Source organism: Vitis vinifera, chromosome 15 (assembly GCF_030704535.1).
Source record: "Vitis vinifera cultivar Pinot Noir 40024 chromosome 15, ASM3070453v1".
Lineage (NCBI taxonomy): Eukaryota > Viridiplantae > Streptophyta > Magnoliopsida > Vitales > Vitaceae > Vitis > Vitis vinifera.
Genome location: NC_081819.1, coordinates 10,180,659 through 10,205,063, shown reverse-complemented (window position 1 = coordinate 10,205,063; position 24,405 = coordinate 10,180,659). Strand labels below are relative to the sequence as shown.

General features: G+C 36.9%; 1 protein-coding gene across 3 annotated transcripts in view; it reads left to right on the top strand.

The window, feature by feature from the left end:
• LOC100855173 (probable disease resistance protein At4g27220) overlaps nucleotides 1-10,854 on the top strand; it is a 49,645-nt gene extending 38,791 nt beyond the window's left edge. For 2 of the 3 annotated variants that reach the window (XR_009467905.1, XR_787703.3), the window contains one exon: nucleotides 10,253-10,854. The gene's annotated coding sequence lies outside the window, so the exon portion shown is untranslated. The remainder of the gene's footprint in view (nucleotides 1-10,252) is intronic. The other variant, XR_009467904.1, reaches the window with a different exon arrangement.
• The last annotated feature ends 13,551 nt before the right edge of the window (nucleotides 10,855-24,405 follow it).

The following is a 24,405-nucleotide window of genomic DNA, read 5'->3' as shown; positions in this document are numbered from 1 at the left end:
TCCAAAATAAGGAGTCGCACTTAGGGTTTTCTTTCTTATTTTTTTACCCTTTTAAAAATAAAACAAAAATAAGTGGCGACTCCAAGTCATTTTCCTAATAAATGAAATCATTTTTCAAAATAAAAATCGAGCTTGCCATCGAGTGGGAAATGCATGAGACAAAATACGGGGTCCATAAAATGGCGACTCCAATGGGGATCGTTTAGAGAGTCAAGCTTGAACTTAAAGTGAAGCAAATGTGGCGTTTGGTGAGTCTATCAGTGGGTACTCATCTCTTGATTGCACATTGAGAGTTCCCGAGTTTTCACTTGGGACATTGACATGTTGATCATGTTGGTTGATTATTTCGATTAGGGATTCTGATATAGCTAGTTTCTTCATGCTTCATTGATATATTTGTTTGAGATATTTGACATGTTGGTTATGATGATTGATTCGTCTTGATAGAGGATTCTGAGATAGCTATTTTCTCTGTGCTTCATTGCCATATTCGTTTGAGATATTGACATGCTGATTGTATTGATCGCCTATCTTATTTCGCTTAGCATAGTGATTTTGATATTTTCCATGATTGTTTTGATCGCCTTGCATGTATGGATTCATTGTTATACATCGTTTGATTTGACATGTCGATTCTCTGGAATATATATTCTCTTGATCATCTTTGAGCATGGTATTCTTATTACTATTCATCCTTATTGTCACGGCTTGTATGTATACATGAGTGATATGTCCTGTACTCTGTTTGACCGCATGTCGCATGACTACCTTTCTTCTGCTTGATTGCATGTCGCTTGTCCATGTGGGCCGCACTTCTATCCCCTTACCTCAAACTCTCTTGGTTTCGGTCATTCCTTTCATCCTGGTTCTCAATATTACAAGTGTGAGACCTTCAATGTGCTTGCTCTTTGACCGAGCCAAATATTAGGAGTAAGGTCTAGTGACGGGCTATATCGATGCACGGGAGCATTCTAGAGGAGAGCGACACTTTGATGTCGATTAGAGTTTGATCATTGAAGACTTGTATAGCCCAAAGCTAGGTTTCATGGATATTTGTGTGGCTAGTGTGTTTCCTTTCCTGTTTTAGCTCCTTAGGGTTATCGGATGCGCCCACACCGTCACTACGCACTCTAGCTGACCATTGAGAGTTGAGAGTTTTGAGAGGTTTCACCATAGGAAACCCCCTGGGATGTCGAGGTAGTGCATGTGTGGAGGTGATAACCACCTTGCATGGAAGCACCCCATCTCTTCGGAGACGTGCAGAGGGTTGCGTACCGTCGGAGGGTATGATCGCTTCTACTAAGGGATCTTTTAAAGTCCACCCTTATCCTTTTAGAGCCACCTTGACCTCGTAGGTCGAGCCGTAGATCCTTCAATTAACACTCCCTCCCTACATGTGGGTGCATCTAAGGGCTTTTAGAGCCTCTTTGATCATAGTAGGGGTTCAGTATTCCTTCTTTTAGTCTCTAGTGAGAGTGCACCGAGATCAGTACGAATTTGGGTACGGTCAGACGGTCCGTCTTTGGTTTTGATGCCTTGCTCATTCCAATTCAGACTAGCATTTTTTCCATGTTTTCCCTGTGCCTACCATATCTCGTGTTTCATGCTCTTCACGATTGGTTCTTCATTCTCAGTGTGGATTTACCATCTTGGGTTAGAGTACAAAGGAGCTTAGTTCAGTTTTCCGAGAGGTCAAGCATAGATCAGCAGACTGTTACAGTTGGCTAGTTCACAGACGCCATGGAATTTATTTAGGTATCTTATGTTTCATGCTCTTCAGGATTGGTTTTTCATTCTCAGTGTGGATTTGTCATCTTGGGTCAGAGTAGAGTGGATATTAGTTCTCTTTTCTGAGAGATCAGACATGGATCAACGGGTTGTCACAGTTGATCAGTTCACGGCCGTCATGGCTTCTATTTAGGAGGCCTTGGCCAGTCTCAGGCAGGAGATAAACAGTCAGCAGAGTAGACAGTCCTTGAGGATACTCATTCATGTATGGATCGTATTGAGTAGCGTATTAGGCAGTTGAGAGTATCTGACAGTTCATCGACTTGGGATGATCTTGATAGTATACCAGTAGCCAGTCTACAAGCCAAGTTCAGGATGCCTGACATTGAGGGGTACACGGGCGTTGGTTGTCCATGTATTCATCTTCGACTCTACAGTACTGTGATGAGGGTCCATGGGTTAGACGAGTCACAGATGATCACCATGTTTCTTTTATCTTTGAGTGGCACAACCCAACATTAGTTCGCATCTTTGGAGTCCTCGCGACGCAGGACATGGGATGACCTAGCTTAGGAGTTTCTGTGATAGTTTTCATTTAGTATTATCGTAGATGTGTCGATGAGAGAGCTTGAGGGTTTCAGACAGAGATCAGATGAGTCCATTTCTTCCTTCATCTCCCGCTGATGGGGCAAGATAGCAAAGATTGTTGATTGACCATTATAGAGAGGTGACTTAGTCTTGAGGTTCATCAGAGGATTGATTAGAGATCCTAGAGGGAAGTTCGGACCCAACTAGAGCGGACTTTGTTTCATCAGGGAGTTGACCTCAAAGGGCGCTGCATGGTTGATGGATCTAGATGGAAACCGATTCTCAGAGTCGACCAATGTGGATCAGCTAAAGAGGAACTATGTTTGAGACCATGGTCGCAGGATGGGTGGCCATCATTTCGGTTAGCCATATACACTTTCACCATTTTGATACATAGATCGTTGCTAGCCCATTGAGCCTCACATGTGCATTATAACCTTTCTTTCTTATCACCTTGCACATATTTCTACACCGGGATAGGGGCCCTTTAGTGTATGCATGCATTGTTTGGGAGTCTCATGAGTCTTGGACCTACAGGTGCATCTTTCTCTCATCATTTTTTTCCTACCATCACATTACTGCATTCCATCATATCTTAGTGGTTGTCCTTCATCTTTTCTTCTTTGTTCTATCTACTGCTTGTTTTGTTTCATATCCTCTCCATCCTGAGTGGTGATCCTCCTCAGTTCATTACATGGAGGATAGTCACATCATTTCCACTATTTATTCTATGGACACTGGTTCAGAGATTCTTAGTTTGAGAAGGTCATCTTGTTAGAGAGATTTTTTGTTACCTTAGTTTTGAGAGTGTGTCTATCCATCGTTGATATCATCTTTGGGGCTTATTTTGTTCATGTTCAGGGTGTGTACATTTGTATATATGTAAAAAAAAAAAAAAAAAAATTGAATGAAAAAAAATTGAAAAGAAAAAAAAAAAGAATGAAAAAATTGAAAAAAAAAAAAACGCAAGTGTGTATTATTTTTTATCATTGAGTGTGTATATTGATGTTCGAGGGTCACTTGATTGAGTATGTTTGTTGATGGGAGTTCGTATGTGAGGTTCTTGAGGCCCTCCATGCTTTGTATTCATTTTTATTGTATGTTTCGAGAGTGAGATGAGTGACCTTCTCCTAGGAGCTCTAGGTCATTGTCCCTTCCATCATTACGTTCATTGTTGATGTGACTTCACTTCATGTCTGATTTGAGTTGATCACTACTCCTATTTGTGTTATTTGTTCCATCATCACCCTCGTTTTCACTTCTGATTCATCATTTTCACTTCACGTCTTATTCTTTTCTTACGGCAACCCATCTCGGGTTTGATACTCTCTTCGCATCATCATTACACATATCACTATCAGTTCATTTTGCTTCATTTATCTCCTTATCGACATCATATTCACGTTAGGCATCCTCAGGTCCATGGCTCACAAGATTCACTATACATGTTGCATTTCATATATGAGGGCATGGTTTTTTTTATCATTGGGTATTTGAGCCTAGTTTTCCTTCATTTCTATCACCCTATCACCTTGGCCTACGTTACGTCCCGTGTCTTAAGACTACCCTGAGGCCATGGGATCAGATGTCGTCTTCGACAGCCTCTACTTGGACAGGTGTCTGAGATTTGGTTGATATTTAGATATCGTCATGCTTCTTCTTCTGAGAGTCGTCTCTTCGATGTTTAGATCCGATTCAGCTGTGTTTGGATTACCGAGATCATGCCCTTGACGATGGATGATTTGATGTCACCTGATTTTTCTAATTTATCACATATTCGATGTCATACTAGGGCATATTCCGTTTCAGGCGAGATCTATAGATCTTCAGGGAGTTGCATGCTTATCCCCACTTGCGAGATGTACGTTGAGATGATTGATTGGTTCGCTATTTTATGATGATCCCTCAGTGGAGCCTCTGTGGAGCCATTCAGTCAGGCCCACATTTCTCGGCATTTGGTTGCCGCCATGCTTCTTATCCTAGGAGACATTCCCTAGTTGTTTGGACTTGATTTGGATCACGGAGGTCACATGTTCGATGATAGATGATTCCATGTCACCTGGTTTCTGACCTATCGTACATTCGACGCCATACTGGGGAATATTTCCGACCTGGACGAGATTTATAGATCTTCACGGAGTTACATGATCACTCCCACTTACGGGATGCACACCAAGATGAGGACGTGTTCGTTATCTTATCATGATCTCCCAGGAGAGCCTCTCTTGAGTGATTCAATCAGGCGCACACTTTTGACATTTAGATGTCCTCATGCTTCTTCTTTTGAGATACGCCTTTTGATATGTGGGTTGGATTCAACTATGGATTTGGATTATTGGGATCACACATTTGATGACAGATTATTTGATGTTGTCCGATTTTTGGCTTATTCCACATCTGATTCCATACTGGGGCATATTTCCGACCTGGACGAGATTTATAGATCTTCATGGAGCTACATGATCACTCCCACTTGCGGGATGCACACCGAGACGAGGATGTGTTCGTTATTTTATCATGGTCCCTCGGTGGAGCCTCTCTTGAGCCATCCAGTCATACCCGTATTTTTTAGCATTTGTATGTAATCATGCTCCTTACTCTGAGAGACATTTCCTTGATGTTTGGGTTCGATTTGGATTACGGAGATCGCACATTTGACGATTGATGGTTTCATGTCACTCGATTTTCGACTTACCATACATATGATGCCATACTAGGGCATATTTCCATTTCGATTGAGATTTACAGATCTTCATGGAGTTACATGCTCATCCCCACTTACGAGATACACATTGAGATGATGACGCTCCAATAGAGTCTCTCTGGAGCTATCCAGTTAGGTCTGCACCTTTCGGTACTTATATGTCATCATGCTTCCTCCCAGGATACGCCTCTTTGATTTGTGGGTCTGATTCAGTTACAGACATAGATGACGTGGATCGCGCATTCGATGACGGATGATTTGAGCTCATTTGATTTTTTGACCTATCACATTTGGATGCCACACCGGAGCGTGTTTCCTATTTTGATCGAGATTTGTAGATCTCCCACTGATTTGCATGATCACCATCGGTTTTGAGATACACATCGGATTGATGATTCGATTTCATTATTTTCTGATATAGTCGTGATTCTTGGACAGAGTTATCTCAAACGCGTGGATTCCCTCTTCACCCTTTCAGCGAAGCACATGTTAGATCCTTTGTACGTCCCCATGGAGTTACTCTTGAGTTATCAGGACAGATCGGGTACATACGATGCCATACTGGGGCATATTTCCCTCATTTAGTCGGGGAGGCGATCGTTCTCTCACAGATCCTTTACAATTTCCATCCCTCAGCCGGGATATATTGTATTTGCCTTACTGATCGCTATTCCTGTGATGTTCGTCGAGATGAGCTTCCAGTAGAGCACAATGATCGTGTTTTGATCGCCCCATCAGCCGGGACTATTCAGTGGATTGTTATGTTGAGATCGTGGTGTGTCTCTTACCAGACTACTCCCTGAGACTATCGGATTATCCGTTCGGGATGACGATAGATTCTTCTGGCAGAGCATCTTTCGGGACTCATAGAGTCTCTTTCGGACCCTTCCAGTGGATTGAGGGTTGTGATAGCGTGCTACACTAGGGCACATTTCCCCCTCATCGTTTCCTTGCAGTTTGGCGTTTAGAGCCGTCGTTTCATTTCGGTGTTCAGAGCCACTTCTCCAGTTTTGGCGTTCAGAGCCACCGTCGTTTCTTAGTTTCGGTGTTCAGAGCCAATGTTAGTTCTTCCATTCAGCATTCAGAGTCGTAGTCCACCATCATTTGGCATTCAGAGCCATCTATCCAGTTTTGGCGTTCGGAGCCATTATCCCTTTCCAGCTTGGAGTTCAGAGCCACCATGTCTTCTCGTTTACGATGTTCAGAGTCGTCTTTCTCAGCATGACATTCCTAGTGCAAAGTTTAATCGGGTATGCAGAGCTTTTGTTTCAAATTGGCATTCATCGATGTTTCTTTTGGTTTGGATTTCAGAGTCGTCGTTTCATTTCGGCATTCAGAGGTATCGTTGTTTTTTGGCGTTCAGAGTCGTTGATCATTTCTCAGCTCGACGTTCAGAGCCACTATGTCTTCTCATCTATTACGCTCGGAGTCATCTTCCTTAGCTTGACGCTCATAGTTATCAGTTTTGGTTTGGCGTTAAGAGTCGTGTTTTGTTTTTGTTTGGCGTTTAGATCCACATCTTCGTTCGACGTTCGGAGTCACGTTTTTCAGTATCGACGTTCAGAGCCATCATTGTCACTTCTTCATTTGGCGTTCAGAGCCACCATCGTTTCTCAGTTTAGGCATTCAGAGTTGCATTCTCAGTTTTTCGGCGTTCAGAGCCACCATCATTTTTCAGTTTCGGCGTTCAGAGCCATCATCGTGTTTTCAGTTTGATGTTCAGAGTCATCATCATCACTTTTTAGTTAGATTTTAGAGTCACTATCTCAGTTTCGGGGTTCAAAGCCATCATCGGTCATCAGTTTGACGTTCAGAGTCATATCCTCGGTTTCGGTGTTCAAAGCCGTCACCACTCCCCAGATTGACACTTAGAGTCGTATTTTTCAATTTTGACTTTCAGAGCCATCACTGTCGCATTCTCGGTTTCGGCGATCAGAGCCATCATTACTTCCTAGTTTGACATTCAGAGTTGCGTTCCCGGTTTCGGCATTCAGAGCCATCATCACATCTTCGTTCGGCGTCCAGAGCCATCGTTATCACTTCTCAGTATCGGTGTTTAGAGGCATCCTCATCGTATTTTCGATTTCGGCGTTTGGAGCCATCCTCATCACATTTTCAGTTTTGGCGTTCAGAGCCATCATTGTCGCATTCCTCGGTTTCGGTATTTAGAGCCATCATCATCACTTCCTAGTTTGACGTTTGATTACTACTCAAAAAGTACTATTTCATAGCTTGTAATTAACTCTTTTAAACACTTTTGAGTAGTAGTTATCACCTTTTAACCCAATTAACATATTAAGGACCCTTGCAATCAATTCTAATCAAATTGTGTTAAGTTTTGGTGTTTTGATAGCTTTTTTATCACCAAAGCAATCTGAGATTGAGAGAGTTCTTTGGAATCCATAAGCAAATCCAGAATACAAGGAGTATGGGATCCTGCTCATTCCACCCGGACGGGAATCATAGCTCATTCCACCCGGGTAGGAATTCCATCCGGCTGCCGCCACTTTCCACCTGGATGTATCACATCCGGAATTCAGGAGCCGGATAGGAGAGGAGGGCGTTTCAACTTCTCCGGATATACATATCCGGATCCTCTAATAACGCTCACCCAGAGAGTTTCGCAGCCAATTTTGCACAGTGCCGCGATGTTCTCCTAAAGCTTCCCGATATTTGCGACCGACATCTTTAGATATTTTGTTTTAGATATTTGATGTCTAAATACCCAAAGTCTCCTTGTAACCCACCTATCATAGGATTCCTTAGTCTTTAAGTAAGTACAAAGGATAAATAACCCCTTATATATAGTTTGCAATCTTCTTTGAACGATGGGATCTCGGGAGCTTGTTCTCAGAGACGCATCCTTTGTACAGTTTTTGGAAGGAAGTAAAATACAAAGCACTTGCTCTGATTTTGTTTTCTCGTTATTTTCTTTCTAGCTAATCAAACTCTAAGGATTTTTCCTCAAAGGATGAGAGGCTAGGCTCTTTGTCTCTTGGAGTGAAGAAAGCCGGGTAAATTTCCACATGCATAAATTGGAAGTTTTGTTGTTTTAGTTTTTAATGAAGAGAAAGTGTGACCCGTTAATGGTTTTTATCTTTTTAGTTAACCTAAAACGCCTTTAAATCACCTGGGCCAACACTTGATAAGGCAAGTGATCTCCATCCATAGAGATGCACTAGTTTATCTCTTGCGAGCCTTTGGGAGGTGGTTTGAAGGTAGGATTTTCTAGAATAGCCAACACTTGGTAAGTTTTTGGACTCCACAGAGACATCCATTAGTTATCTCTTACGAGCTTTTGACGGGTAATCCAAGGTTAAAGATCACCTTGAATGGCAAGTGCTAGGTGAGAGGTATGAGCCATTGCAAGGTGTATCAGTGAGAGGGATTTAGTGTTTGAACCCATTAATGGGAAGCATCTGTACCACACCGGTTCGGGAAATAACTATATGTTAAATCCCCAATGCGAGGAAAATAAACAAGTGATCGGAACTCTCCTTTTTGTATGAGGAATCTGAACCCAGTGATCTAAACTCCAAGAGACACTTTTCTTTATAAGTAAAATCAGTTACTATTTTTGGTTAGTTTAAAACCAAACCTTTTTCCGCTAAAGATTATGTTTTCTTTTAAAGCTAACCTTGAAATGAAAAGACACCAATTCAGCTTTGAATTAATATCAATTGTGAAGTGAAAACCCATCCCAGTGAACGATCCTAAAGCCACTATGCTATAGTAGATTTGTCTTTGCTACCCTAGTTCATGGTGTAATAGGTTATAAATTTTGTTGATTACTCCCTCAATCAAGGAGCACCAGCTAGACATGAATCAGCTGATACACCGACTGGACACGAATCAAATGGTGTCGTTGCCGGGGATGGTGCCACTTTACAGTGATATGACCTTTTCAGAGTACTTGTGATCTTCATCACAAGTTTGGTGAATTTTCTTTTCCTTTTACTAACTCTTTTTATTTTATTTTTCTTTGTTCATGTTTTAGTATATCTTTTATTTAGTTTTTAGTTAATCTTAATAATTTTCTTTAGAATTTTATTTTCTTTTGTTTTCTCTGTTTTTAATTCACAAATTGCTAGTTGTGCATGCCATATTGAATACGAGATAGCAGAGGAAGCCATGAACTTCATGAGTTATGTGGCTGAAGTTTCAAGAGGATGGGATGAACCAAATGCTAGAAATATGGGCAGAATGACGTCTCAACCTAAAGCTAAGGGTGAAATGTATATTTTGAATGACGGCATGGACATGAAGGCAAAGATTGCAGCTATGGAAAGGAGATTGGAAGAGCTAGAAATGAACCAGATGCAAGAAGTGCAAGCCATCTCTCAGACACCATTGCAAGCTATGCCTTGTGCCATTTATCTATCTTATGAGCACTTGGTGAAGGAGTGTCCTACCATTCCAGTGGCGAGAGAAATGTTTGGTGATTGCAACACCTATAATTCCAATTGGAGGAAACATCCAAATTTCTCTTGGAAACCACAGCCACCTCAGTACCAGCAACCTGCTCAAGCACCACAGCAAGCCTCAAACCTTGAACAAGCTATTATGAATCTTAACAAGGTCATGGGAGACTTTGTTGAAGCTAAAAAATCCATCAATGCTCATCTCAGTCAAAAAATTGACAGTGTAGAGAGTTCATTGAACAAAAAGATGGATGAAGTACAAAATGATCTATCTCAGAAGATAGATAATCTCCAAGATTCAATCTCAAGGTTTGCCAACCTCAACACAATGCAAGAGAAAGAAAACTTTCCTTCTCAACCTCATCAAAATCAAAAGGGTATCCATGAAATAGAGGCTAAGGAGAGTGATAAAGAGGTTGATCTGCCCGCATGCAAGCTAGAGCATGAGGTAGAGAGTGAAACAGAGAAAGAAAAGAGGGAGGAAATCAAAGGAAAGAGAAAGAGGAAAAGTACAAAGAAAGATAACTGTATAAATGAAAAATCACAGAGGATAGTCATCAAGGAAGAATTGATGAAGAAACGCATACCTCCACTTTTCCTCCAAGCTTTGTATGGGAAAATCATACAAAGCAAATCTCAAGTGAGTGATGCAAACTTCATATGGGATCCGGGCAAGCTGAATCCGGATCAAATTTTTTGATGGACTTAGTCTTTTTAAAGACTAGCTAGTCCATACCTTTTTGTTTTATTTATTAGTTGTTTGAATTTTGATTTAAATGCTTTAATTTTAATTTGTTTTGATGTAATATAGGTTTTTGGATGATCAAAATCAGGAGAAATTGCAAAGAAATTGAAGGAAGGTCGTCGTTTGGAGCAATAAAAAGTGTAAAAACAGGGGAAACATAGTGGTCTGCAAGGAGAGCTTCAGCACCATCTTGGCCACTCAGACTCAGCACACTACCATTCTGAGGCAACTTCAGCACCATCTGGGTCTTCCATCAGCTACTGAGCACCTCACCCCTACCACTACAGTGCCCCACTCAGAGGCCACAGAGCCTCATGCCCCTCCTGAGCCGGCTACTGAAGATACAGAGACATCTACTTGAGCCATCAGCTTACCAGCATCATCCCCCCCATTTCTGATCATTTACATACTTTACTTTATGTATTTCTTTTATAATTCCATATTTTGATGTCTTATATTCTAGGATTGGATGTATTACTGATGATGCATCATATATAGACATCATTTTTGTTTAAACTTGGCATATTTCTATTTCCTCTACTCACTAACTCTGTTGTTTTTTTTGAAACGTGTGGTTTCTCCTACATGACTCAGACTCCATGTCACTCAGGAGGTACCACTTCCTCCCTATTTTTCAATCACTTTTGTCACATTGAGGACAATGTTCAGCTTGGTTGGGGGGAGAGTTGAGGAAGGAAGTTTTTGTTATTAATGCTAAGTTATTTTGGTAATTTAGTTGCTTTTTGCTTAATTTTTAAAAAAATTTAAAAGTTTTTATTCTACTCTCCATGGTTATTAAGGAAAAATTTTCAAAATGAAAAGGGAGAAATTGAATTTTTTGTCTTTTTAATTGACTTAGATTTTGTATTATGTTTATTAAAGTTGATGAATTGTTGAAGTTTCTATTGAATTCAAGCTTATGTCTTCCACTTTAAGCTATTCACACACTGTGCACAATAGGTTCTGATTATAAGATGAAAAACTATTTCCCTCTTGACTTAGGAAAATTTTAAACTTGGTACCTTTGACCTCATTTAATAGTGTTGGGACACCTTATAAAAGCCAATGAGTCTTTGAAAAAAGAAAGAAAAAAGAAAGAAAAAATGTTTGCTTGCCTTGAAACCCGAGCAAGGTTCGAAGGGTATATGGTGAAAATCTTTAAAACCTGGTGCCCTAAGCCTTCATTGGTTGGGAATCACCGACCTCAATGCTCGTTACAAGGGTGGATAGGTGGAGTCTAACATACTGTAGGTGCTTGGGTATTTTAAATTCATTCTCAAAAGTCCGGGGTAAAATCCAAGGAGTTAGTGGTTGAAAGATCCTTAAAACTTGATGCCCTAAACCTTAATTGGTTGGGAGTCATCGATGGACCCCCGTTACATGGACAATTTAGAAAAGAATACCTTTAAACTTTGTACTCCTACAAGAAAAAAAATGTGAAAAAAGAGGTGCGTTCTTAGCCTATTAGAGGTTGACCAGTTTGCTAAGTTTTGAAAAAGAACTAGGTTGGGGGGAGAGATTAGTTCAACATACTATATTCAGAAGCTAATAAATAACACTTAGATTTTTGTGGAAGAGTAAGATTTGGTCCTTTGGAAGTGGAAATGATTTTAAAGCTTAAATTTTCATAATGCCTTCTCTTTAAGAATTGTGATTAGATAAGTTATTTGATAACTCTTGTTGAAGTTTGAGTTTTATTTCTTTAATGTTCCATGTGAGAGTTAGATCATCATGCCGCTTGGAAATTGTTTTTTGATCAGTATGATGTTGTAAATTATAGTACTGTTTATTTTTATTTTTCTCTCCTTCATTGCTAAAGGACTAGCAATATGTCAGTTGGGGGGAGTGATTACTACTCAAAAAGTACTATTTCATAGCTTTTAATTAACTCTTTTAAACACTTTTGAGTAGTAGTTATCACCTTTTAACCCAATTAACATATTAAGGACCCTTGCAATCAATTCTAATCAAATTGTTTTAAGTTTTGGTGTTTTGATAGCTTTTTGATCACCAAAGCAATCCAAGATTGAGGAGAGTTCTTTGGAATCCATAAGCAAATCCAGAATACAAGGAGTATGGGATCCTGCTCATTCCACCCGGACGGGAATCATAGCTCATTCCACCCGGGTAGGAATTCCATCCGGCTGCCACCACTTTCCACCCGGATGTATCACATCCGGAATTCAGGAGCCGGATGGGAGAGGAGGGCATTTCAACTTCTCCGGATATACATATCTGGATCCTCTAATAACGCTCACCCAGATCCGGCTGCCACCGCCATTCCATCCGGCTGCCGCCACTTTCCACCCGGATGTATCACATCCGGAATTCAGGAGCCGGATGGGAGAGGAGGGAGTTTCAACTTCTTCGGATATACATATCCGGATCCTCTAATAACTCTCACCCGGAGAGTTTCGCAGCCAATTTTGCACAGTGTTGCGATGTTCTCCTGAAGCTTCCCGATATTTGCGACCAACATCTTTAGATATTTTTCTTTAGATATTTTGCTTTAGATATTTGATGTCTAAATACCCAAAGTCTCCTTGTAACCCACCTATCATAGGATTCCTTAGTCTTTAAGTAAGTACAAAGGGTAAATAACCCCTTATATATAGTTTGTAATCTTCTTTGAAAGATGGGATCTCGGGAGCTTGTTCCCAGAGACGCATCCTTTGTACAGGTTTGGGAAGGAAGTAAAATACAGAGCACTTGCTCTGCTTTTGTTTTCTCGTTATTTTCTTTCTAGCTAATCAAATTCTAAGGATTTTTCCTCAGAGGATGAGAGGCTAGGCTCTTTGTCTCTTGGAGTGAAGAAAGCCGGGTAAATTTCCACATGCATAAATTGGAAGTTTTGTTGTTTTAGTTTTTAATGAAGAGAAAGTGTGACCCGTTAATGGTTTTTATCTTTTTAGTTAACTTAAAACGCCTTTAAATCACCTGGGCCAACACTTGATAAGGCAAGTGATCTCCATCCATAGAGATGCACTAGTTTATCTCTTGCGAGCCTTTAGGAGGTGGTTTGAAGGTAGGATTTTCTAGAATAGCCAACACTTGGTAAGCTTTTGGACTCCACGGAGACATCCATTAGTTATCTCTTGCGAGCTTTTGACGGGTAATCCAAGGTTAAAGATCACCTTGACTGGCAAGTGCTAGGTGAGAGGTATGAGCCATTGCAAGGTGCATCAATGAGAGGGATTTAGTGTTTGAACCCATTAATGGGAAGCATCTGTACCACACCGGTTCGGGAAATAACTATATGTCAAATCCCCAATGCGAGGAAAATAAACAAGTGACCGGAACTCTCCTTTTTGTATGAGGAATCTGAACCCAGTGATCTAAACTCCAAGAGACACTTTTCTTTATAAGTAAAATCAGTTACTATTTTTGGTTAGTTTAAAACCAAACCTTTTTCCGCTAAAGATTATGTTTTCTTTTAAAGCTAACCTTGAAATGAAAAGGCACCAATTCAACTTTGAATTAATATCAATTGTGAAGTGAAAACCCATCCCAGTGAACGATCCTAGAGCCACTATGCTATAGTAGCTTTGTCTTTGCTACCCTAGTTCATGGTGTAATAGGTTATAAATTTTGTTGATTACTCCCTCAATCAAGGAGCACCAACTGGACATGAATCAGCTGATACACCGACTGGGCACGAATCAACGTTTAGAGTTGCACTCCTCAGTTTCGACGTTCAGAGCCATCATCATCACATCAACGTTCGGCGTTCGGAGCCATCATTATCACTTCTCAATGTCAGTGTTCAAAGCCATCCTCGTCACATTTTCAGTTTCGACGTTCCGAGCCATCACCACTTCTTAGTTCGGCTTTCCGAGCCATCGTTATCACTTCTCAGTGTCGGTGTTCAAAGCCATCATTTCGTTCGGCGTTCAGAGACATCACTTCTCAGTATCGACGTTCAGAGTCATTGTTTATCTTTATTTCGGCGTTCAGAGCCATGTTTTGCTTCGTTTGGCATTCAGAGCTATATTTTTGTTCAGCATTCGGATCCACTTTTTTCATTCGATGTTCAGAGCCACTACATATCGTTCGTTTCGACGTTCAGAGCCACATCTTCATTTTGTGTTCAGGACCATTTATCTGTTTATTATTATTATTATTATTATTATTATTATTTAGTGTTTCGAGTCGAGGTTTTAGTTTGACACTCAGAGTCCTCATGTCTATCTTTCATTCGATTCATCACCATTTTCCTCTTTTCTGGCGTTCAGAGCCATTGGGCACACTCCTCCGGGCCTTTTGAGCCATTTCTTTTCTTTAATTTTAATGTTCAGAGCCACTGTTATATTTGACGTTTGCCGCCACTACCACATTTTTTCTTTAGTTTGGCGTTCAGAGCCGTTTTTCATACCCATTCGTTCATTTTGAGTCATCATCTTTCTTAGTTTTGGCATTCAGAACCATTGTTCTATTTGACGTTCAGTGCCACCGTCATTCTCTAATTTGGCGTTCAAAGCCATTATACACATTCATTCAAAGACCTTGAGTCATCATCTTTCCATGTTTTGACGTTCAGAGTCATTTCTCCTCGACTGTATCATTCAGGGTCACAACCCTTGGCATTCGTATTCGCTGACATTATACGTCTTGCCTTCATAACTTTGCATCTATCCTCATTTTCCTCACCGCGTCACCCTGTGCTTATCACTTATTCGTCATTGCTCTTCCATAATTCTCTTTTCATTGCTCCTAACACAGTCCTTTGAGTTTATGACACATACTTCGGTCATGTTGTTGGGCACCCTACGCTTGGCACTTTCATGTAGTTCTCTTAGGGCAGTCTTCTCGAGACACATTCTTTATGGTACTCTAGAGTGGTTCAACCGTTACTCATCTTTGATATGGTTTTTTCGAGTCACTTATGGAGACGTCTTAGAGAGAGTCTGGATCCTTTAGTATGGCTTCAGAGTCATTTTGAGACATCATTTTCTTTTAGGATTAGAGCCTTTATGTTCGTCTATTGACTTGAGTAAGTCCGTGTTTCACTGGTGTCCCTGTGGAGGTCTCTTTGTTTCTTCGGTAGAGTTCACTTTGTTCCACTCACTATTCACACTTTCTTTTCACTTTAGTCTTCATATTCCTTACACTTGTGAACTCTACCGAAAAGGGGCATATTTGTAGACCCCATTTAAAAAACAATTGCTTTTAGTTTTTTTATTGTTTTTATAGCATTTTTTTTTCTTTCCTTTTTTCTTTCTTCTTTTCTTTTCTTACCCACCCGGAGAAGATGGCAGTGTTTGGGATGAGTGAGGGGCCAACTTCCATGAATTTTCATGCATAGGACGCGTGGCCGCGGACGTGACCACCTCACCATGGTGGTGGTTGAAATTGGAAATGATGGTCTGGTCTGGGGGGAAGCAGGCAGCTCGGCGGGGATTAAGGGATTTTTTTTCAGCAGATTACGGGGTAGAGGACATCTACAGGGGGTGGTATTGGGCAGCCAGTGAAAGGGGAGGATCAGAGGAACACTTCAGGTATGGTTTCTTCACACCTTTCTTATTCTCTCTTCCCCGTCGTCACAGGTCTTGATCATTTCGTCTTGTTCCTTGAATGTTACTATTTTATTTTATTGCGTAGTGAACTGTGCGGAATCTGAGTTTTCATGCTTACTTTGTTTTGGTTCTTTCCCGGTTACTTGGATTCCTTTGATGAATAACTGTTGTGTCGTTTTGCTCTTTTGGGCTCGGTATCTTATCAATCGTATTATTACTCTCGGTTTCCTCCACCTGTTCTGGATCCTCTTATTAGCACAAGATGCAAGATCTAGTTCAATGGCTTGATTGCTTTCCCGTGGTTATGCTCTGTTTTTGTTCGTATTTTCTTTCTTTCTTTCTCTGTTCATGGGGGTTGTAGGGTAAGGATTTCAAATCCCTCGGGTTTAAGGGAAAAGTGAAAGAGGAGCAAATAGTTCTCGTCTTTGAGGGGCATGAAAAGAAAGTTGAAGGTTTTGATATTAGAATGTAGTGCCAGCGAAAGCTTTGATGTCAACAATGTTAGTTCAAGAACACAAAGATAAAACAATCACACATACGGTACACGAGGTTTTAACGTGGTTCGGCCAACCATGCCTACGTCCACGGATGAGAGAGAATAATTCCACTATACAATAAAGAATATTACAGAGGATAGAACCAGATACAACTATTGGGTTCCCGAAACATCCCATGTTTCCCCACTCCTTGTATCCATACCTTACTACGAGTCATCTCGCTCCACCAGGTACCTCCCGTTCTTCCTCACATCTCTATCCACCTCGTATAGTCTCTATAGGTCCATCTCCATCTCATGACTTTTTCCCCTCATGACCTAGAATATTTATAGAGATATTTCCAACAACCTTCCTTATTCTATAAGGAAGTCTAATATTACAATAATATATCAACCTAAAAATATTCTATATAATATTCTTTACAAAAAAAGGAATCTATACTAATTAGGAATTTGGGACACTTCCTAACAATCTCCACCTTGGACCAAATTACATGAAGTTAATCTTCAATCTCTCCATGACACAAACCTTTTTGTATCATATCACCACGAAAGAGCAATCGACTCCACCTTCAGTGAAAATTCCTTTTGTTTTCATCTTGTGTGCTTTGTGATCTTTTACTCTTCCAGAAATCTTCAACCCAAGCTCTGATACCAGTTGTTGTGCCAACGAAAGCTTTGATGTCAACAATGTTAGTTCAAGAACACAAAGATAAAACAATCACACATACGATACACGAGGTTTTAACGTGGTTCGGCCAACCATGCCTACGTCCACGGATGAGAGAGAATAATTCCACTATACAATAAAGAATATTACAGAGGATAGAACCAGATACAACTATTGGGTTCCCAAAACATCCCATGTTTCCCCACTCCTTGTATCCATACCTTACTACGAGTCATCTCGCTCCACCAGGTACCTCCCGTTCTTCCTCACATCTCTATCCACCTCGTATAGTCTCTATAGGTTCATCTCCATCTCATGACTTTTTCCCCTCATGACCTAGAATATTTATAGAGATATTTCCAACAACCTTCCTTATTCTATAAGGAAGTCTAATATTACAATAATATATCAACCTAAAAATATTCTATATAATATTCTTTACAAAAAAAGGAATCTATACTAATTAGGAATTTGGGACACTTCCTAACAATCTCCACCTTGGACCAAATTACATGAAGTTAATCTTCAATCTCTCCATGACACAAACCTTTTTGTATCATATCACCACGAAAGAGCAATCGACTCCACCTTCAGTGAAAATTCCTTTTGTTTTCATCTTGTGTGCTTTGTGATCTTTTACTCTTCCAGAAATCTTCAACCCAAGCTCTGATACCAGTTGTTGTGCCAACGAAAGCTTTGATGTCAACAATGTTAGTTCAAGAACACAAAGATAAAACAATCACACATACGGTACACGAGGTTTTAACGTGGTTCGGCCAACCATGCCTACGTCCACGGATGAGAGAGAATAATTCCACTATACAATAAAGAATATTACAGAGGATAGAACCAGATACAACTATTGGGTTCCCGAAACATCCCATGTTTCCCCACTCCTTGTATCCATACCTTACTACGAGCCCTCTCGCTCCACCAGGTACCTCCCGTTCTTCCTCACATCTCTATCCACCTCGTATAGTCTCTATAGGCCCATCTCCATCTCATAACTTTTTTCCCTCATGACCTAGAATATTTATAGAGATATTTCCAACAACCTTCCTTATTCTATAAGGAAGTCTAATATTACAATAATATATCAACCTAGAAATATTCTATATAATATTCTTTACAAAAAAAGGAATCTATACTAATTAGGAATTTGGGACACTTCCTAACATAGAACACATCAGCATGTCCCAAGAGGTTTCATCCTACGAGAAGTGTCTTACAGATATGAATGAAATGAGCTCTACCATTCAATCTATAAATGGGACAGCAAATAGATTCCTATGAACGTTTTAAGGTCAAATTTATGGAAGGGGTTAAGGGATAAAAGGAACTTTACAATAAGGTTTTAGAGTCGAAAGGGAGCACAAGGGTATTTTGTCGATGCAGGCCGCTGAATGGTGAAGAAATTGCAGCTGGAGCTTCAATGGTGGTTGATTTTGAATCTGCTGAGGATGGTGAGCTTACAGTAAAATCAAATGGGGCACCCAAGCTTCAAGTTTGATGCTGCCTTTGGTCCCCTGACAAACCAAGCGGATGTTTTTGAAGACAACGCATCATTTGCTGCCTCAGTTCTAGATGGGTACAATATCTGTGTATTTGTTTATAGGCAGAAGAGATGAGAGTGGAGTAGAAACGATCATGTGCGTGAGGCAGAGGGTAGAAATGGATAAAAGGGGCATGGAAGTTGGGCTACAGCAATGCATGAAATTGATTGATAAAAGAAAAAAAGAAATAGGTTTTGTTGACACGTGAAGAAACTGGTACTTTAAATTCTTTCCATTTTCTTTAAAAAAATCTCCTTGTTTGTTTTATATATTCTCAAATGATCCTTTAAAAATCCCCTAAAATTTTAAAGTTCTAATTTATTTACTTATTCATGTTTTTTTTTCTAAAATAAAAAAAAAATATATATATATTATTATTATTACCATTTTCGAAAAAAATCTTCTAAAACCCGATTCTAAACTAAGTTTGCCAAACTCTAATTCTCGAAACTCAATTCCTTAAATTTAATTCTTCAAAGTTCAAACTTCAAAGTAATTTTTTTTTTTTTTTTTAAGGTTCTAATTTTAACTTTAATTCTCCAAGATCTGAATTTTTAAATTTAATTTTATGAAAATCCCACAATTCCAAATTTAATTGTTATTCTTGTTATTATTATTATTATTATTATTCCGTACTTATCTATTTATTTCTTTTAAAAATTCCAATTATTAAAATTCAATTCTTCAAAAATCTGACTTCCTAAATTAATTTTCAATCTCAAATATTCGACTATTCACTTTCATCCGTTTAAATATTATTATTATTATTATTATTATTATTATTATTATTATTATTATTATTATTATTATTATTATTATTATTATTATTATTATTATTATTATTATTATTATTATTATTATTATTATTCCGTATTTATTTATTTAATTCTTTAAAAAAAACCCCAATCATTAAAATTCAATTCTTAAAAAAAACCCTGACTTCCTAAATTAATTTTCAATCTCAAATATTGACTATTCACTTTCATCCGTTTAGATATTATTCTAGTTATTATTATTATTATTCCGTATTTACTTATTTATTACCTTTAAAAATTCCAATCATTAAAATTCAATTCTTCGAAAACCCAACTTCCTAATTTAATTTTCAATCTCAAATATTCGACTATTCACTTTCATCCGTTTAAATATTATTCTTGTTATCATTATTATTATTTCATATTTATTTATTTATTTTCTTTTAAAAATCTCGTTCCTTAAAGCCCAATTCTTCAAAAATCTAATGTCCTAATTAAATTTTCAATCTCAAAATTTCCACTATTCAGATTTCATTCGTTTAAATATTATGTTTGTTGATGATTATTATTATTTCTTATGTATTTTTCTATCCTCTTTTAAAAATCTCATTCCTTAAAGCCCAATTCTTCAAAAATCTAATGTCCTAATTAAATTTTCAATCTCAAAATTTCCACTATTCAATTTCATTGTTTAAATATTATGTTTGTTAATTATCATTATTATTTCTCATGTATTTATTTATCCTCTTTTAAAAATCTCATTCCTTAAAGCCCAATTCTTCAAAAATCTAATGTCCTAATTAAATTTTCAATCTCAAAATTTCCACTATTCAATTTCATTTGTTTAAATATTATGTTTGTTAATTATCATTATTATTTCTCATGTATTTATTTATCCTCTTTTAAAAATCTCATTCCTTAAAGCCCAATTCTTCAAAAATCTAATGTCCTAATTAAATTTTCAATCTCAAAATTTCCACTATTCAATTTCATTTGTTTAAATATCATGTTTGTTAATTATTATTATTATTCCTCATGTGTTTATTTATCCTCCTTCAAAAATCTCATTCCTTAAAGCCCAATTCTTCAAAAATCCAATGTCCTAATTAAATTTTCAATCCCAAAAGTTCTACTATTCATCTTTATTCGCCTAAATATTATTCTCGTTAATTAGTATTATTATCCCATATTTATCTATTTATTTCAATAATTAAAGTCCAGTTCTTCAAAAACCCAACATCCAAATTTAATTTCCAATATCAAAAACTCCACTGTTCACATTCAGCTGTTTAATGGTTATTTTCGTTATTAATGTTATCCCATCCATTTATTTAGTCACTTGTTCATATATTAAAGATCTCATCCCTAAATAATCTCTTAAATTTTCAAATCTCTAAGTTTAATCTCCAATCTCTAAAATTCTATCTTTCGCAGCTTTCCTAATCTTTATTATTTCGTCATCGTCATTATTCCATTCATTTACTTATTCACTCATCCACCTATCCACTTATTTAAAATCCCCCCTCTAAATAATTCTTCAAATTTCCAAATCTCTAAATTCAACTCCCAATTTCCAAAATTCCCATCTTTGTAATCATTTATCCATACTTTCGCTATTCTGTTTATTCACTGGTTCATTTATTTAAAATTTCATCCCTAAATAATTCTTTAAATTTCCGATCCCTAAGTTCAATTTCCAATTTCCGAAATTCTAACTTTCACTATTATTTATCCAGTCATTATTATTATTTCATTCATTTATTTATTCACTTATTCATTTATTTAAAATTCCGTCTTTAAATAATTCTTCAAAATTCCGATTTCCAAATTTAGTTATCTGAAACTCCAATTTTTCAATTTTCGAACTTAATTATCAGTTTCCAATATCTTGATTCTCGCATTTCTTCCGTTACTTATTTATTATTATCATTTTATCCATTTATTTCTAAAAAATCTGTCTCCGAATGATCCCTAAGATTTCCAATTTTTATAATTCGATTTTCATAGTTTCTACTTCTCAAATGATTTTCAATTCTGGTTTCCTTCAAAATTTAATTTCCGAGGTCCCAATTTTCGTAACTTAATCCCGAACTCTCAAATAATTTTCAAGGTTCCAATCTCTTTCAAATTTAACTTCTAAAAAAAACTCATTCTTACATTTAATTTCTAAAAATCCTATTTTCAAATAACCTCTAAAACTCCAATTTTCGAATAATCTCCAAGACTCCAATTTTCAAATAAACTTCAAAAATCCAGTTTTCCCTCTAACAGTTTTAATTTCTGTTTGGCGATGTATGTGATAGGTTTTGTGCTTTTTTTTATTGTACACTGACCCCATTTTTTATGATAGCGCATTGCTCATTCGTGGCCCAAGTACGCATCCACTCTCTTTCTGGTCATTCTCTATGCATGTTTTGATTCCCATATGTGCATGATCGATTTGAGTATCCATTGATTTTCCTATTGATTGTCATGTCAGCTTCATTTTATTAGTAGAGACCCGACTTTAGGGACTTAGAGGGGTGCTATGGTTTGTACCGTACCTTCCCAATAAGTAACCTGACCCCCGAGCCCGATTCGGTTTTTCACAGACCACCTTTTCCAAAATAAGGAGTCACACTTAGGGTTTTCTTTCTTATTTTGTTACCCTTTTAAAAATAAAACAAAAATAAGTGACGACTCCAAGTCATTTTCCTAATAAATGAAATCATTTTTCAAAATAAAAATCGAGCTTGCCATCGAGTGGGAAATGCATGAGCCAAAATGCGGGGTCTACAATGTGGCTTTATTGATTCTAGACTTCTACTATTGTATTAAATTCTTGTAGTTGAAGATGCATTTACTACTTCAATGTCGTCATTGCTGACATCAATGTTCTATTGCATTTTAAAGATTTTAATAACTTTCATCGTCAAGGTTTTCCCAAAATGATGCATCATCGCTTGAGGCAAAAAAATGGTTCTAGTAACTCTACACTGAGTTCGGTTATAAAATCTTGTTCTTCAAGAGTAATGAAAGGTTTTGGAACAATAATGTGTTATAAAGGTTTGTTTCTCCATATAAACATGGTTTTTGTTTCTCCAATGAGATGAAATAATTTATTTTGGGTTGGTCCAAGATCATAAGTTTGAAAGGCTCTAAAGAGAGTAAAAAATTCTGAAAATTCATTTGAGCGGGTCATTTCTCATTCTAGTTCTTGTTGAGGGATGAGTGGTTTTTTATTGTGTTTTATATAAATATGGTGATAGGCTAGCACTATTGATCCATTGGTTTGAAATAAAGGTGGAATAGTTTCAAAAGAAATGTTGATTTGTTTTTCGATTTTGAAAAGATAGTTTAAAATATCTTTTAATTTTTCTGGAAAATTTTCAAGGATTTGAGATACATGGTTTATGAAAACATTTTAGAAAAATCTCTAATCCATAAACTAGGATACTAGATCAAAAATTTCTTTATTTACAATAGACATATTCACATAAGCTAAATATATAACAAAGAAAAATCCAGGGTCGTGATATGCCATATACCCTGTTTTTATCCCGACATTTTTGGTTCTAAAATGTTTGTACAAAATTTCTTGATTTTCTTAGATTTTGAGGTTTTGAAATTTTTGGGTTTCTAAAGCAATAAGTTGATTCTGAAGGTTTTGTAAATGTTGGGCTAAAGCTGACACGGTTTTTCCATAAGCATATTCTAGATTTTGGTTTGGAAAACTCTATGGTTTTAGAGACCAAAAATTATCTACAATAACCTTATGCACTTCAAAAAGGTTTTAAGAATATAAAGAGTTAAACCTTAAATTTGGATTAAACACTTCGTTCAAAAATATGGTTCCAAATTGAAAGGTTCTAACTTTAGTGGGTTTTCTTTGAACCATGTTCCTCTAGAATAAAATCAATCATTAGCATTATCAAGATTATTAATAATTATTTGTCTACTTAACCAATCTACTAATATATTATCTTTTCCTTTAATATGTTTAAAATTAAGTTTGAAACCAATTAAAGAGTTTTGAAACTTTATCCATCTTTTGGTGGACAGTTTTGAAGAATTTTTATTTTCAAAGAATTTTTTAATATTCTCACAATTGGTTCTTAAAGTAAATTGTTCTTGGTTTAAAAATCATTGAAATTTTTTTAAGACTAAGATTATTTCTTCAATTTCTAAGTCTGTAGAACTAAGGTTCTTTTAATAATCATTAAAAGTTCCACTACAGTATCTACAAAGTTTTTCTTCTCCAATGTTAATGACTACTAAAAGTATACCTCCCCATCATGTTTGGCTAGCATCGGTTTGAATTATTTTGTATTTACTTTCTAAGGGTAAATTTAAAGTTGGGAGATGTTTTACAAGTTCCTTTATTTTATGTACAAGTTTAATATCTTCGTAGTTAAAATATCTCTATCCTGTATTTTTTGTTTTACTATAAAGGGGTCCAACTAATCTACTAAGGTTTTTAATATACGGTCTAGCATAAATTAATAATCCTAAAAAACTTTGAAGGGTTTTTAAGTCTTCGAATTTATCTAAAAAATTATTTATTTATTGTACTATATGATTTTGCAGTTTTATTTGTCCATCATTCAATTCTAATCCTAAAAATTCTATTTGGGTTTTAAATAATTTCAGTTTCTTTTTACTTACTATTAATCCATGACTAATTAGTTTTTCAAAAATAAATTCTAAATGCTTTATATGTTCCTGAAAAATATACGAAAAAACAAGAATATCATCAATATATACAAAAACAAAAGAATATTTACCAAAAATATTATCCATCATTCGTTGAAATATCTAAGGAACATTTTTTTAGTCCAAATGGCATTACATTCCATTCATATAATTCACAGGGACATGAAAATGTTGTCCATGATTTGTTATCTTCTTCTAATCTAATTTGCCAAAATCCACTTTTACAATCTAGTTGAGAAAATTATTTACATCCTTGAATAGAATTAATTAAAGAATCTTTATTTGGAATTTTATGGTCATCATCATATGTATTATCATTTAATCTTTTATAATTAATAATCATCCTAGTTTTTCCTATTTTTTCCTCATTATGGTTTCTTATTAAAAAGGCTGAAGATCTATTGGAACTAAAGCTTGGTTTAATGAGGTTATTTTTCAATAGCTCTTCTATTTGAATTTTGAATTCCTTTGTATCTATAAGGTTTCATGCTATATTTTACATTTTTATTGTTAAATATGGGTTTTTAATTGGTATTTTAC